Here is a 17,073-nt window from a genome sequence, read left to right as displayed (position 1 = left end):
TTGTTAGAATTATTTTATAAGTTTTTAGTAGATTAACTAGCTTCTGAGTTTTTCTTGAACATTTTCGGTTGACCTAGGACGATTTTTATTCTTGTTTAGATTTTGAAATTCTTTGTTAACACTTTCTACAATAATTATTAATTCTTCTTTGGACATGTCACAAATTTATTAGAGAAAAAAATATTTTCGACTCACCACCTTAATAAATTACCGCCAGTATGCGTCCTCCTGCGTTGATGCTGGCTGCTTCTCGGTGCGTCATCAGGCCCTTGTTTGTAGATATCACCACTGCTCCAGTGATGCTCGGCAGAACCTCACTTGCGAATTCTAGAACGGACTTCGCTTTCATTGGTCTTCGATCGACCACCACTATGTTGTTGACCATCACTTTCTTGATTTTGTATTTATTGTACGCTACTTTTTGCACTTCGACAAATTCTTCTTTGATTAGTAGCTGAAGAAATTGCTTAGACAATCGAGAGTTCGTTATGGATATTGTCCCATTGTCTCGTTTCGCAAATATCTCGTTAATTAGTTTCAACATTTCTGCCATATCGAACACTTTTCTAACATATCACGTTCACTTTGTCTTCTTGACCAGCGCGGGATTCACGTTGGCCGAATCTTTCCACTGCATCGAGAACATCAATTGACCGTTATGATCAGTAATACTAAAAATCTTCTTCGACTTCAAACCTCTATCGAAACCAATTTTCTTATCTTCTCTATCGATGCACTTCTTTCTTGCTGCGGGGCTTTATCATCTGCAGTTCTTTGGTTCACTAAAAATCACTTGCGCATAATCATAGTAGTCACTTGCGCTGTTGGGTGTCCACACTTAAACTGTGTTGATGCTGGCCACGCGAGCCGCTCTTTCAACCACTCTTACTGTGTGATGTTTGTTCGCCTTTATTATAGCCTTTATCACTAGGTATGCAACAGCAATACCTGCTAGTACGCAGAGCGCTATTGCCTGTGTCAAGTGATAATTGTCTTGCGGGGGACAGGTTGCGTTATTGGTGATGATCTCGTCACTCGAGAACCATCCCATCTTCGGCACTGGATACACACTTTTTTATATATATATATATATATATACGACCGGCGTGCCTTTTTTCACTTATAGATCTTTTTCACTTATAGATCTTTTTCACTTATAGAATTTTTCACTTATAGAACTTTTTCACTTACAGAACTTTTTTTTTTTACTGTTAGAACCGCGCGCGAAATAATCGTGGTACTGTATTCAGGTTACTAAGTCACTGGTCGCCATAACATAGCCTATGGTTAGCAGTGTCTGAAATTCAGATTGCTAAAGTAGTTTCGGTATGTATCGAAATGCATTGAAACACATAGTCTTGTGGTCAGAACCAGAATGTTCTGGGTTTGGAACCTGGGTTCCTTTTTATTTAATTTTCCAATCAATCGGTTACAATTTACATACTGTGCTAGAAAGGGATAGACGCCTGGGACGGCGGTGACAATATTTCGGTTATAGCTTTTGGGTTGAAACTTGATCCTTAGCCAATCAGCAAAACATGTGGCGCACTCGAGTGCCTCGATGCAAACTGCTTACGCATGTTGCACCGAGGCCATCGTTCGCGCTCATGCGGACCTGACCTATTCGGTTGTAACAAAACATAATATGCATTTTATTGCTAGTGCTGATTTACGAGGGAAAGATGTTTTGGGTCGATGCGTGTATAGCACATCGCTGTCAAAAGTAAGAAGAGAAAAATGAAGAGTGAGTAGTGAGCCGTCTCACTTCTTTTTCCTCAATTCTCACTTCTCAATGTGAAAAGTGAGTAGTGCGAAGTGGGTGGTGAGACATTTCACTACTTATTTCGCGCTTCTCACTTTTTACAGTGAGAAGAGAAAAATAAAAAGTGAGAAGTTAGACGTCTCTCTTCGCACTCCTCATTTCTCACTTCTCGCTGCCAAAAGAGAAGAAAAATGAAGAGTGAGCAGTGAGGCGTCTCATTTCTCTTTCCTCATTTCTCACTTCTCAATGTGAAAAGTGAGTAGTGTGAAGTGGGTAGTGAGAAGTCTCACTACTGATTTCGCGCTTCTCACTTTTTACAGTGAGAAGGGAAAAATATAGAGTGAGAAGTTAGACGTCTCTCTTCGCATTCCTAATTTCTCACTTTTCAAATGAACTATTCGGCCAAATGACCCTTTCGGCCAAACGACCCTTTCGGTCAAATGACCCTTCGGCCTAATGAGCAAATAACTTTCGGCTTAGTGGCATTCGGGCAAATAGGTTTCGGCCAAATGACCCTTCCCCATTAGATACATACTCGTTCATTGGCAGGATCGAAAAAACTTTTGATTAACAATTGAGGGAACGCTGATAAAATATTAGGATGACAAGTCGGCCATATTTCAATTATAATCCGAAGCCATCAAGAATGCAAAATTTTTCTACGTGCCCCCGTTTGATCATGATCACAAAATTGAGGAAGTATGCTGTCGAGGACTTTCACGTGGATGTTTCTTTAGTAACCGCCACAAAGCTTATCCCTTTCCCTTTCGGCAAATCAAACTTTCCCTTTCGTTTGTATCAAAGGTACGACTGCTAATTGAACGTAGAATTACGTATAGTGCGATAGTGCAAAATTTGATCATCAACAGTTTATGCATGTTCATGCCGAATGGCTAATAGCCGAAATGAAGGCAATTTACTGTTAAAGTGCAATTTCAACATTAGCTGGTGAAATTGATTTGTTCAATATTTAAACGCATTGAATCAATTGTTTACAATAGTTGTAAAGAATCTTGGCTCGTAGGTACTTCCTGACCTCTTTTCGTGACGGTCCCAAATTTGAAACTTTGGAATGACCCCCCTATCTTACCGAAGGACGTAATTCTATGTCAAAATGATCAATGTTCCCCGGATTATGGTACTTTCTCAGATTTCAGAAATTGCAGCAGCATTCTTTTCTTGCACTGTGCCCTCATCGTTTTGAGTCGACATAAATTTTCAGTAGTAACGGCACCTAAATAGTCGATTTCCTTCGCAGTTGAATATACCACTCCGTCAATTTTTAATTCGAGTGGAGAGATTCCGAGTGGGGTCGTGACTAGAATTTGGGTTTTTCAGTGTTTAGTACCGGGATTATACGGTTCAGCTATTGCAATAGCTGTTGTGTATTTCTGGCTATGATTAATATGTCATCTGCATATACCAGGTCTGTTACGAAAAGGTCTCCTAATTCCTCCTTCGTACGACGTAGCACCTCTTCGATCAAAAGGTCAAAGAGATACGGTGATAGAGGAGCCTTTCTTCGTTCTTCTCTGAGTGACCGTTGTCCGTTCCACCGTGTCTGGAATGTCTCATCTCTTGTGCACTGGATCATTCTAGGGATGCGATGCTGCGGGACGTTTTTGTGCTCTGAGCATTTCTGGTAGACTGGTCAATGCAAGCCTTACTCACTTAACACTCACTTAATACTCACAAGCCTTAACCATCCAGCGTGCACAAAATGTTGATTGAATCCCGCATTCACCATAGCATTACACGTAAGTCTACGTTGAGTTGCGCTATGCGGTCGTGTCTCTGATACAACAATCATTGAACTTTTTTTGTTCTATTGGCATTTCTAGTTCGATAATTTGGATATTATCTAGGTTGTCGGCGATATTGTTTATGGTTACGTCAAGTCCTTTATGTTTAAGCAGCGTCAAGTCTTTTGAACGATTTTTATTAACCTTGGAAACATGCCAAACGTAGTCTCTGCTCTCCAAAATAGAGGCTTCCACAGTGACTTTCCGTAAGCATGCTAGAATGTTTTTCCGCACCAGTCCGTTGTTTATCAGATCCTTTTTCTCTTTTTTGCGACAGCCGTGAATATTCCAGCTACAAATTATCTATATATATTATCTAGCATATTATTAGTAAGGATGAATTTTCGTTTGGTAATTTTACTATTTGTGTTGTTTTTTCATCCTTGTATAACATGATGATGCTGTGGAATGAATACGTGCTTTCTGAAATTGTCTCATCACTGAGCGCACATTGTACTATTTAAAACAAACACACTTAATTTTTTGTACCGTGATCTCAGCAGTTTGTTCAACTTTTACCAAGATTCGCACAGTCGAGCCCCAGTAAACATGTTTTTCGCCGAGATAACTGTCAAAGTTACTAATAATCAGCAAATAATTTGCCGAAACCCAGCTAACAGACCTCATTTTTGACGAGATATCAGTTTTTTATTTTGCTGGGCACACGGCTGTGCGGATTTTGCCGAGCTGCAGAAATAAAAACTGAGTGTGAAAGATGCAACAGACAAAAATAGTCACCAAAAACTTATTTTATGTCGGATATGCTTGGAACTGGAACACCTATTAACTATTTTTCTGCAAAGTTGATTTATTCAATTTCATATCCGCTGTTAAGCGCCAGCACTTTAGACTTAAGGTGATTATACAACAAAGTGTCACAATCGACTTATATTTCAGCATCATACGATAATGATTACCCTAAATTTAAGTGTTGGAAATTGAGTAGAAAAACATGTGGAGTAGAAAAACATGTGGTGAATTTAAAACTAACCACTGGATCAATTGTATTATTGCTTTTTGCATTAAAACTTTTCGTTTCGTCACTGAAATCATTGACACTTGCCTTCAGCGACTGCTTCCGCGATAGAGCATTTACATATTTTATTCCCTCATACATCTATATTACTGTCAAAATGTGCATTCGACAATTAAATTTTCAGCTAAAAGCTCTATATTTTGACACCGGTGTACTCACACAACCAATCGACATCAGTTGTCAAAAAATCAGGAGTACCAACTTGACGACTATCTCCTTGTCGCCGAGTCTGGCGTTGAGTGCTCGGCGCGGAAACCCAAAGGTGGGAATAAAATTTTGGGGCTTAGGCGCAATATCACCTTAACGCTACCCATCAAATGCTGTTCGACTCTTGCACTACTTTCCCCACTTTCATCCAGTCTTTTTTCAAATCCTTATCGTTTTTTGAAGTCCTTCCCTGTTTGCTGCCCTTCGTAATCGCCCAGAATGTTTCTATTGGACGAAATTCTGGTGATTTTGGCGGATTTGCTTTTTTCGGCATAAAAACAACATAAATTACCCGTTCACTAGGTCGGTCGTCTTCGCTTTTCATCATGTTGACGTCTCACTTCTCACTTCCCCCTAACCATTTCTCACTTCTTACATCTCACTGTAAAAAGTGAGTAGCGCGAAGTGAGAAATGAGATGTCTCACTACTCACTTCATACTTCTTACTTTTTACAGTGAGAAGTGAAAATTTAGGAGTGGGACGTCTCTTTTCTCACTTTGATTTAATAATTTCTCACTTCTCACTTCTCACTGTGAGTGTAGTGTCAAATGAGAAGTGAGACGTCTCACAACTCACTTCAGAGAAATTGTTAGTGGGAAGTGGGAAGTGAGACATCTCACTAATCATTTCTTACTTCTCACTGTGAAAAATGAATAGTGTGAAGTGAGAAGCGAGACGTCTCACTACTCACTTCACACTTCTTACTTTTCACAGTGAGTAGTGAGAAGCGAGAAATTATTAGTAAGAATTGAGAAGTGAGACGTCTTACTTCTCACCTCGCACTACTAATTTCTCACTTCTTACTGTTAAAAGTGAGAGGTGCGAAGTGAGTAATGAGACGTCTCACTACTCACTTCGCACGTTTTACTATTTTGCACTACTCACTTTTCACAGTTAAAAGTGAGAAGTGCAAAATGTGGAGTGAGAAGTGAGATGTCTCGTTTCTTGAAGTGACCTATTTGGCCAAATAACATATTCGGACGAACTACTTATTCGGCCGAATGACTTGTTCAGCCCAATAACCAACTCGGCCATATGATCAATTCGGCCAAAAGACCTATTCGTCCAAATGATCTATTCGGCCAAATGACCTATTCGACCGAACGACATGTTTGGCCGAATGACTTGATCGGCCAAATAATCTATTCGGCCAAATGATCTGATCGGCCGAAGGATCTGTCCAACCAAATGATCTGTTCGGCCAAACAACTTTCGGCCTAGTGGCCTTCAGTCAAGCGGCATTGGGCCAAATGGTTTTCGACCAAACGGCATTTCATGCGATCTTTCTTGCACGCAAAGTTGTAATCTATACAATCTACAATTACACCTTTCTCTCTGCGGGCGGCGCACCAAAACGGAGGAATAAATTCTTGTTGTGGGTGATCCACCACACAGAATTGTGATCCATCCTATCCACAATTACACCATTCTTCTTGCAGACGTCCCACCAAAGCAGAGGAAGAAACTCTTCTTGTGGGCGATCTGATACGCAGAACTGTGATCACTTTGATGAACGGATCAGATCTGGGTCATTCATTCTAATGATCCGGATCTTTCAACCGGATCGGATCCTTAGAACAAAATGCAAGGAGAATGCAAAATAATGAAGCGTTAGTCATTCAGGCTCTCACTTTTAAACCGTATTTACAATGACTTCACCCTTTCTTGTTTACAAGCGTTTGGATTACAAACAATGAACTTTTCATTTTGTCATTTACAAATGGTCAAATAATCTGTTGATCTGGTGAATCGCATCTTTTGAAAAATTATCCACGAATCATTCACTTATTTAAGAGATCCGGATCATTTTAACAGTTCCGGATCTTAACGCCCATCTTTAATCTGATCCACAAATACACCATACTTCTTACGGCAGAATTGGGTCCCAAAATGAAGTAACGATATTTGATTTTCTTGCATAGAACGAGGAAGTTAATCATCCTGACCGCATCAGTTTTTCTTTTCACTTAGAAATCAAAAGGAACATTGTTTAATTTGAAATTTAAAAATAGATGAAAAATGCTTCCTCCACATTTTCGGTCTCGTTTGACGTACAGAATAATATGATTCAAACGCACTAGTAAAATACCGCAGGGCTTTTTACTCAATCTTTGACAGTTAATATATGGGCCTGACGTTTTGGGCTGATGGTTGATTCGTTGAAAAATGTTGCACAGCCCAAAATATGCCTTAAAATGTCTTAAACACAAAAATATTATTTTTACTGATTTCGTTATTTACCAGAATTTTTATAACATCGGTTCAAATATTCTTGACCGATGCACTATCGTTTGCAACCATAAGCGAGGTAAGGCTTTAGGACCCAATTGTGATCTATACTATCTATAATTACACTATTCTTCTTGTGGCGTCCTACCAACTCAAAAGACATGTATATGGGCGTTCCATCCTGCACAACTGTGACCTTTTCGATCCACAATCACACCTTTCATACGTCCCAGTGTCCCAGTGGGGAAATTCACCACGCAGAATTGTGATCCATTCGATCGACAATTAGAACATACTTATTGAAGACAGCTCACCATCGCAAAGGAAGATTCTAATATACTCTTGTATACGAGCGTCCCATTACATAAAATTGTGATCCATCCGATCCACATGCCACCTTTCTCTTTTCGTGCGTCCTACCAAATTAGAGGAGAAACTAATATACCACATAGAATTGTGATCCATCCGATGCACAACAACACCATTATTCTTGCGTTGGTCCTACTAACACGAAGGAAGAATTTTTTGAGTCACTACTAAGGATTGTAATAACTACATTCTTCCCATCACGTAGAATTGTGATTCATCCGATCCTCAAAAACACCATGCTTCTTATGGACGCCCACAAACGCAGAGAAAGGAGCTGCTGTAGGCGTCCCACTACGCAGAATTGTGATCCATCCGATTCACAATTACACCATTTTTCCAGAAGTCAACATGTTCTGTAGCATCTCTGCAACTGCCAGAGTGCCTGTCCAATGACGTTCTCCAGTAAGACAAGCCTGCTCTCTTAGATGGTCGTACTGGACCGGTTCCCGGGCAGAAGCCATGGACAGATTAACAAAACATGATATGGACTTGATTGATATAAGAGATAAAAGAACAGGCAACAATATCAAAAATTTACTCCGAAATATCATTTAAATATCAAGATATGCTAGGGATAAGAACAAACTAATGGCACTTGATATTGATCACTTATTACAAATAACATATCTTGATATCCTCATGATATTTTAGTGCAAAATATTGATATTGTCGTCTGATCTTTTATCTCTTATATCAATCATGTCCATACCTAATTTTGCTATCTTATCAAGATATGATATTATTGAGTTATTTTCGTCTACTCAGGTTAACATGAGAAAGTATTCTTCCTTTGTTTTAGTAGAATAACGAAGGTTTGACATTTGCAGGCTACCTTCATCATTAACCAGTGAGGCTCAAACGTCAAGGTTCGATCTAGTTTTCGGAATGGCAAATCGATATATGGAAATGTCCTCTTGGTCCTTCACGGACTTTACGGCGTTAGAAAAAAAAATGATTTCGACACCCGATCTACTTATTGACAAATTAAACAATGTACTCCCAAATAGTATCATAGGCCTTTGATAGATTCATGGATGCTACTAAAGAACGATCGTCCCCGATAGCTCACCATTAGGAGTCAACAGCATGCTCTACACGAAAAGCATTTCAAGCTGTCACTTCTTCTCTCGCTTGGTGACCAGTCGGTATCAGCCAGTGAGTGAGATTGCGCAAATGCCGGTTAGTCACACATTATACTTCGATACATGTTTCTTTCTCCATTTTTGTGACAGAAGCTATTGAAGTGAACAGAATTTAAAAAAAAGCAAATATGTGAACCTCCCTAGTCTAAAACATTGCGCTGAACATGATTAGATTTGAACCTCACCTTAAACGCAGTAAGAAGGAGTAAGAGTACTTGTTGAACTTTTCCAACAACAATGTTTAGACGCTGACTTTGGTTAAGCAACAGTATAAAATGGTAAACCGAGCATTGATAATTACTTTTCTCTTTATTTTTGAGATTCACCACTGAGCTGGTTCATATCAGAGATTGAACTGTGATTGGTGAAATTTGCCTCGTTTCGGTTAAAATTCCTTCGCTCAGAAGAATCCTTTTCTATCATTCTCCTCGGAATAGAACGCACTTCGTTTTACCGGTGCTCTCACTTGCCAAAGACCTCTGCATTCCGCACTGTCTCTCACTCTGTGTCTACCTTCGCGAGGTTCCTATCTATCCCACTCGAAGCCGTTCTTGTTTTTTTAAAATAAACTATCCATTCCATTCCCAGTCAAAACGGGCAAAAGTTATATATTTCCGAAAATAAAAAAGTCATTAATTTCGTACTTCACATTTTAATAAGTTTTCCCTGCACATGACGCAACGCGGCCGGCACCGGAGCCCAACGCAACGCAACGTCATCACCATCGACCTCAGTCGTCTCAGTGGTTGATGTTCTGCGTTCAAGCGATCGTAGGGTAGCCCATCAGAAACATTTCGGCAGATGGGATTTCATTTACAGCTGGACCCTTCAAACCTCGTGCTTGAGGTGAACTTTGGTCCCGTTTTCCAATTTCGGTTCGCCCTCAACTTGCTCGAAGGGCACCCGGAAAATGGTTGGTAGCAGGTTTCAAATGTTGAATGAATTGCTTCGACCTCGGCTTACCTTAGTTAGAAGTACGCATAGTGGCTGGTTTCCTATCCCGAGATGGAACAAATCAAAAACATGTTTCCGTTGTACAAAAATACCTGTTTTTGTTGGTATTGTCGCCAACTGTAATGACAGAGCGTTCATTTTACCTTTATGAAATGGAACGATGCAGTTTTAGGGCAGCTTGACAGTCATGTTTTAGCATAAAGAGTTTAGTAAAAATTTCAAAAGCTTTTCGCCCAACTTCCGACCTCTGTGCAAAGTTGGGTTGCATTTCAACGATCTCGCAGCGAGAATTGAAAACAAATCACAGAACACAGAACTTTTTACGAACAGGAAATTGTATTTTTAAATAGTTTTATTTTTATTGCAATATTTCTCTTCCCTTGGTCCTTCGAGTGCGAATGGAACTGCTGCCGCTGCTGCTGTTGTTACAGCCAGGACCATTTATGAATGGTCAATTCGTTATGCTTCTTCATCAATTCGCACTGCTTTGCATCTCATAACTCCAACTAAATGCCGTTTCCACCGGGTATGATTGGATTGGGGTTAGGATGATGCTGGATGGGGCGGCGGGATAAGGTTATCTCCGTAACGCAAATGACCGAGCATGCGCACGCTTTACTGATCGACGCTCTGTTTCTGTGGTGCTTACACTTCACTCCTGGGTGTTAGGGTCATCGCTTCGTACACGTCACGGGACCGGGGAGACCTGCATGGGGGCCCAACGGCAGTATCCTACCGACAGCGGAATCTTTTAATTTTGTCCGTTTGTTTCATGTTTTCAGGCCATATTTCCATGTGTTGTGAAGGGATTCGTTATTATTTATAAGCATTCGACGTCGGGATGGTGCATCTGCGTTTGGTCTTGCGGTTTCCAGATGAAGGCGGAAGGGAGAGAATCCAATGCATTACGATAAGATTTGAGTTGGTCAATGAACTTGAAAGTGATTCATTAGATATGCATAGGCGGATGGAATTGATTAGATTTCATTGCGTATAATTGCAAGTCAAAAATTCAAAGTATTTCAATATGAATTTACATAAATTTTACATACACAGTCAAGCAAAATATGCCAATATGACAATTCCAATAAAAGATTTTTTTTAATATAAGCAGCTTTTATGATGCAATAAGGAAAAGTTCCCTGATAATATCGATTTGATTAGTAGAATACAAGTATGGTCGATTTGAATTTGGTCCATGTGTGAGGAAAAACGCGAGATGAGGGTAGGACGGCCATTGTGGCAGCAATTTTTGTACTCTGACGTTGTTGTCCTTAACAAATGTGTTACCTCTGTTTGTACATATTCTATTGTGGCTTACTCCGGGGATTGTTTGAGAAAAAAAACTTTTTAACAAAAGGTGGGGAGTTTCTTGCGAATTTGATTAAATTTCAGTTTGAGAAAAAAAATAACCCTTACATAGTTAGTGTACGGCTTCAAATGTGAATTTGCAAGTAATAATTATTTTTTATCATGTCAAATGGCATTAAACCAAATGGCAATATGCATTTTTGCCAAATTACGTACACTGAAACAAAGTAAACGGGCTTGGTAGTCCTATGGCTTCCGCTTTTGCTTCATAGAGTTTGTGTGTTCAATCTCTGACCCGTTCCATTCTCCTACTTTGTATCTTTCCCAGGGTTGAATCCAAAAGTTAATGAGAAAGTCTCTCACCTATCATCTCTGTATTAATATACGATTTGTAGCATACCGAGAGAGATTTTGTTCGCAAAATGTCATGATAAAGAGCTGATTCGGGAGGCTCTACCTTATGATCAATTTCTTTTCAAAAGCTCCAAAGCACTGGCTCTGATAATACATTTTAACTAGATCTACACAGCTGTGCGGTCCCCAGCACTAAATGAGCGAGAACAAAGCAAAAATCATCACTTCTCTGTGTGGGCTGACTATCCGCTTCTGTTTTTTCGCACTTGTATAAAGTTTGATAAATTTGTTAACATAACTTGTTATAATTCGGAACAGTTTTTGCCTTTCTTTTATCGTTGTTCGTTATCTATTAAGAGCGATTTCTGCAAACCCTGTACCAATCGCTAAAACTGAAAATGGATTTGGTCAACTGGTCAATCACAGAGTAGCAACTAGGACAGTATTGATAAGTAGCAATAAATGTTTCAAACAACCGTTATTCCTTGTTTATTTCTGTTTGTTTTTGTGGAACACAGGTTATACAGAACAAGTGTTATTGCCCATTGGCACTAGAATGCCACATTCTGAAGGTTCTAACATGTGTGAGGTGAACAGGTTGAAAAGCAGGTACCCGAGGATACAATACGGCCCTGGAGAAAGATTATAGCGTCGTAGTTTGTACACTAAGCCATCATACCAAACATTGTCAAATGCCTTTTTTCGACATAGAGTCAGAGGCTTTAGAGACAAATTTGTAACAGACAAGTGACCGGCGGTGAATTGCCTTTTCAAACAGCTTGGATGACCCTGAGAGTAGGCCAATCGGACGACAACCTTTGGAAGAGGACGGATGAGTTTGGTTGATTTCCAAGACGATGGGATGTAGCTGAGGCGGAGACCTTGATTAAAGATACGTGAAAGGTGCTGGAAGAACGGAGCACTCATGTGTTTGAGTTCGAGATTCAAGATGCAGTCGAAGCCTGTGACCTTCATGTTTTTCAATGATTTGATATTCGTCAGCTGAGATCTTCAACTCCTCCGAGAAGTCGTTAGGAATTATGGATGTTGTTAGCATGCTCGTCAACGGATGCTTCGTGTGGACTGACTGTCCAAGATTGTGGGAGCTATTTCGGCGACCTTTTCTGCAGGAGTTATCATGCGATCCTTGAAGCCATTATTGTCTAATGCAGCGGTTCTCAACTTTTTTCTTAGGAGGTACTCCTTTGATATTTTGCCTTCATTGAGGTACCCCTATTTTTAATTTTATTATATAATTATATTATATAATTTTGTTATTCCGTAAAACTTTCCAATTTCAACTTTCCAATTCCGTCAAACTTCTTACAAGACCTTAAGGATTTTAAAAGGCTTCCCATCCTCTTGAATAAAGACTTCCGAGCATGTTGAAAGGATGCTTCCAAGCCGTTTGAAAGGTTGTCTCTGAGCTTCTTCAAAGGAGGATTCCGACCCTTTTGAAAGCAGGATTCCGATCCTCTTGAAATTGGTCTTCCGAGCCTGTTAAAAGGATGCTTCCAATCCGTTTGAAAGGTGATCTCTGAGCTTCTTGAAATTAGGAGGAGGTTTCCGAGCCTATTGAAATTGGGGTCCCGAGCCTGTTGAAAGAATGCTTCCGAACCGTTCGAAATGTGATCTCTGAGCTTCTTGGAAGGAGGATATCGTTCCTCTTCAAAAGAAGCTTCAGATCCTCTTAAAAGCAGGCTTACGAGCCACTATGACGGGGGCTTACAAGCCTGTTGCTTTTTCTCTGCACGAGATGAACCGGCCTAGGGCCGAAAATCTCGTAAATAAAGATAATTCAATTCAATTCAAGCCTGTTGCAACAGAGCTACTCAGATTATCGGAAGAAAGTCGTTTCTGCACCTTAAACGGGGGCTTCCAAACCTTTAGATTTTAGTTGGAAAACATATTATTCAATTTTGTTTTGTTTCAATCAGGAGTACTACGTTGAAGATTATTCTAGGCTTTAATTTACTAATTGCCGTGCTTATTATGTACAAAACAAAGTTTAATAATTAATAATTTCAAAACTTTATAAATAAGTTTTAATTGGAACAGTGATGTATCCATTACCCATTTTTGTCCTAGGTACCCCAGCGAAGGTAACCCCCAAACAACCCCCTCCCCCCGAGGTTTCAATTTTAGAATTTTTGTCAATCTCCAGACACAGTCTAAGAGGGCGCGGACGATATTATTGGAGCAATAATCACTATTTATGAGGTCCCCAATTCTGGCCTGGATGATTTTTTAAAGCGATTGCAACGTGTTTAGGAGCCGTAGTCCATGTTGTCATTCAGGTCACCGGCAATGATGTACTGCCCTTGCCTGCGCGTTAGCTGGACGAAGTTCCTCCGGAGGGCGGCCGATAAACCTTCGCTAAATTGAGCAGTACGCCGCGATGAGCGTGATTGTGCCGACAGAAGTGGTAACTTGAACCGATGCCATCAATGCCACTCAGCCTGGAAGTTCGGCAGTATGGGGAATACCGTTTGGCCGAATGCCATTTGGCCGAAGGCCACTAGGCCGAAAGTTGTTTGGCCGAACAGACCATTGGGCCGAAAGTAATTTGGCCGAAAAGGTCATTTGACCAGAAAGGTCATTTGGCCGAAAGGGTCATTTGGCCGAATAGGACATTTCTAGACCAACATTTGAAAAGGGCGTAACAGCCCAAATTTTTTTCTTCTGATTCTTTGTCTACATATACAACTATATATGTGGACGAAAAATCAGGATGAATAATTTTTGGCTGTTACGCCATTTTTAAATGTTAATCTAGATTTAAAAAGTGAGAAATAGGGTGGGTCGTGAGACGTCTCACTACTCACTTCTTACTTCTCATTTTTCACAGTGAGAATTGAGAAATTAGTAGTGAGAAGTAAGACGTCTTCATTATCACTCCTTATTTCTCACTTCTCACTGTAAAAGTGAGAAGCTCGAAGTGAGTCTCACTACTCACCTCGAACTACTCACTTTTCACAGTGAGTCTCACTTCTCACTCCTAATTTCTCAAATTTCTTCAAATGTCGTATTCGGCCAAATGTCTTATTCGGCCAAATGACCTTTTCGACCAAATGACCTAATATATATGGCCTGTTTTACCCCATTTTTGTTTAAGAATTATTTCCCTGTTGACTCGAAGTCGGGACAAGTACGAGACACTGAAGATGGCCTTACAGTTGAGGTAGAATTGCGTATCTGTAAAGATTAAAACGTTGTACAAATAAATTAAATAGTGCTCAACTCGTCCTATGACATTCTAAATGGCTGCCTCCACAATCACTCACCACCTCACACCGATAAGTACCGAGAAATTTTCATTTATTGTAAAAAGTAAAAAGTAAATCAGGAATGATGATTAATCCATAAAGCTCTGATTTAGGGAAGATATATTTATACACAAGTGAACAAAGTGAAAAAATTTATCTCAGAAACGCACCATGCCATTGACGTCATTCACGTCATTGACGGTTTCAACGTCATCGGAAACATGTGCAAGCAATCATTGATCAGCAACAGGCAGTGATGTCGATATGAGCTACTGTAAAAACATGCAAAATATCGATAAAATCGATACTGTACCGCTCATAAAAAAATCTACTCTTCCGATCATTTTTGGTTGCAAAAAAAATACGCGCCAGATAGTCGCCTGGTTAAGAAAAACATACCTTCAGAAAGAAAGCTACTTCGATATTTTTTAAAATTTCCGCCTTATGGTGCATTCCGTCGGTGAATGCTTGGATTGCTATTTGTACTGCAGAGAAATTTTTCACATCTATGAGAGCCTTGGAAAATGATCACAAAAGTTGTCATTTTGTGACAAGGCACAATATATCTCAATGTCACATTCCACTAAAAAAGAGACAATCCCCGTGTCGAAACGTCGGGTAAATAAAAAAAAATTCGTTGTAATAATTGCAAGACTGAGTAGCTGTTCAGTAAATATAATTAAAACGTACAGTCGATCCTAAATCAATAATCCATTAATATTCACCTGAATCAAACCAAACTATTCGTCCTATACTAAGACTGTTTTAAATAAGCCTGCGTGTAAACCGGGCTGCAATATTCCAAATGCATGCAATGTTTACTTGAACCGGATTATCTCAAAAATGAATCAATTGTGTATGCTTTGCTTACTTAAATTGTATTGGAAGTTTGTACCACTACTAATCCAGGGTTGATGATTTTTATGACACAACTATATCGAAATTAGAGTGTCACAACGCTTCACCTTAAACCTTCAGCTTTTACTTGGATCAATCCGAGACACCTTATGCATTATTCATTTTGAAGCATATAAAAACGTTCAACAAAAAAAATGTCTCCTATCAACCTACAACACCCAGTGCTATCTAATTTGATTTTATGGAAACAAATTCCATGATTTTTTAAAAAGATTTTCCGAATATTGTTGTTAGAAATGTTTCACAATCTAGACCTCGTCAACGTGTAATACGTTGTGTATTATAAGGTAAGAGTTCGATTCCCTCTCCAGTCGTGGAACTCATCGGTCTCATAATGGTCCATTGTGTATTGTCCGTTTTACGTTGTCTTATGTTAAGCGTTCAGTTTGAGCAACCAGAAGGCGGTAATATTGTTTTTGTTTTGATGCTCGGATATTTTAGGCTCTTTCCTGATATAGATTTCTTTATCTTTATAGATTTAAGGACGCTCCAGATTTAACACACAGTCTGATATCCCATTTTTTCATAATCTGGAGTTGACTCAGATCCTTCCGATTCAGATCATTATCATACCTCAAAAATTTCTAAATTTCTTCAAATATTCACATTCTCTAGACGACTATTCAAGTTATTCAAATGCTTCAAATTCCTAAGTTATCTGCATCATCTAAGGTCTGACAAATCATTTCAACTTTTTCTGATGCTTCAGAATGCCAAAATTTCAAAATTATTCAAACGTGCAAGTTTAGTAGACGCTGTAGACTGTCCAGGTGCTCTTTTCGTCTGTTATTTCGTATCTGTTACAGATTTTTTAGATCTCCCGTTTCCTACGGCTTACACAAATTCTCCAGATTCATCAAGGAATGCTTTCCCCGGGACTTTTGGAAATGCAGGACAAGCTAAATCTGAGACTGTTTCGCATAATCCGGGACGCCTGGTTAATTTATGTTACCCCCAAATCACAGAAAAATAGACGTCTCACTTACTAAAATAAAATCTACTAACTAAAAATAAATTCTCTCTTCACGATCCAATCATTTTCAGAAAAGAGAGGCTGAAATTCAAAATCTATAATATATGAAAGTTACAAAAAAACTCGAAACATTTCGGGCCCAAGGATTCTCCTTGAAATGTCTGTAGTCTGTTTGAAATCCCTTTTTTCAATTGTGTAACTCAATTATAACATTGATACTATATTCAGTATTGTGGATTTCCTTTATTGTTACCAGCAGTGTAAAATAATCGATTTTTTTCTGGTGAAGTCCACCTTTCTTCACTTGTCAGCTCACTTTCAAACACATTCATAGTCAGCTCTGAACTGTCAATATTCGGTGAATATTCATTGAATATTTGTGCACATTCTACAAATTGATAAATTACCTGAAATCTGAAAAGGGGTCAACTGATAATGACGTTCGAGGTTTCGGGGGGCAAAGAGAGTTCAAGTTTTTGTGACAGCATAGGTATATAATAAAGCGTGACAGAGGAGGGAGGGTTTTCATAAAATTTCAAGAAGTGATGGACGTCATATTTGAATCGCCTCTATTAGGTGTGAACCACTGATTTGGTTATCACTTTTGGTTACAACCATTATACCATAAAATCCGCTTGACCAAAATAAAACATTTATTGATTCATGGTGGTGTTCTGAATAATTGAAATCTTCACACCGATGAAAACATAGCATGACCAGGATTTAATTACTGCCTTCAAAATCACTTT

At 39.3% G+C, this 17,073-nt stretch overlaps 1 protein-coding gene across 4 annotated transcripts in view; it reads left to right on the top strand.

The window, feature by feature from the left end:
- The window catches only part of LOC134226680 (transcription factor AP-2-epsilon), a 223,895-nt gene that overhangs the window by 56,939 nt on the left and 149,883 nt on the right, over positions 1 to 17,073 (top strand). The window lies entirely within an intron of this gene.

This window comes from Armigeres subalbatus, chromosome 3, assembly GCF_024139115.2.
Source record: "Armigeres subalbatus isolate Guangzhou_Male chromosome 3, GZ_Asu_2, whole genome shotgun sequence".
NCBI classification, from domain to species: Eukaryota; Metazoa; Arthropoda; class Insecta; order Diptera; family Culicidae; genus Armigeres; species Armigeres subalbatus.
Note: the sequence above shows the minus strand (reverse complement) of the source record. Positions and strands in the feature narration are given on the sequence as shown.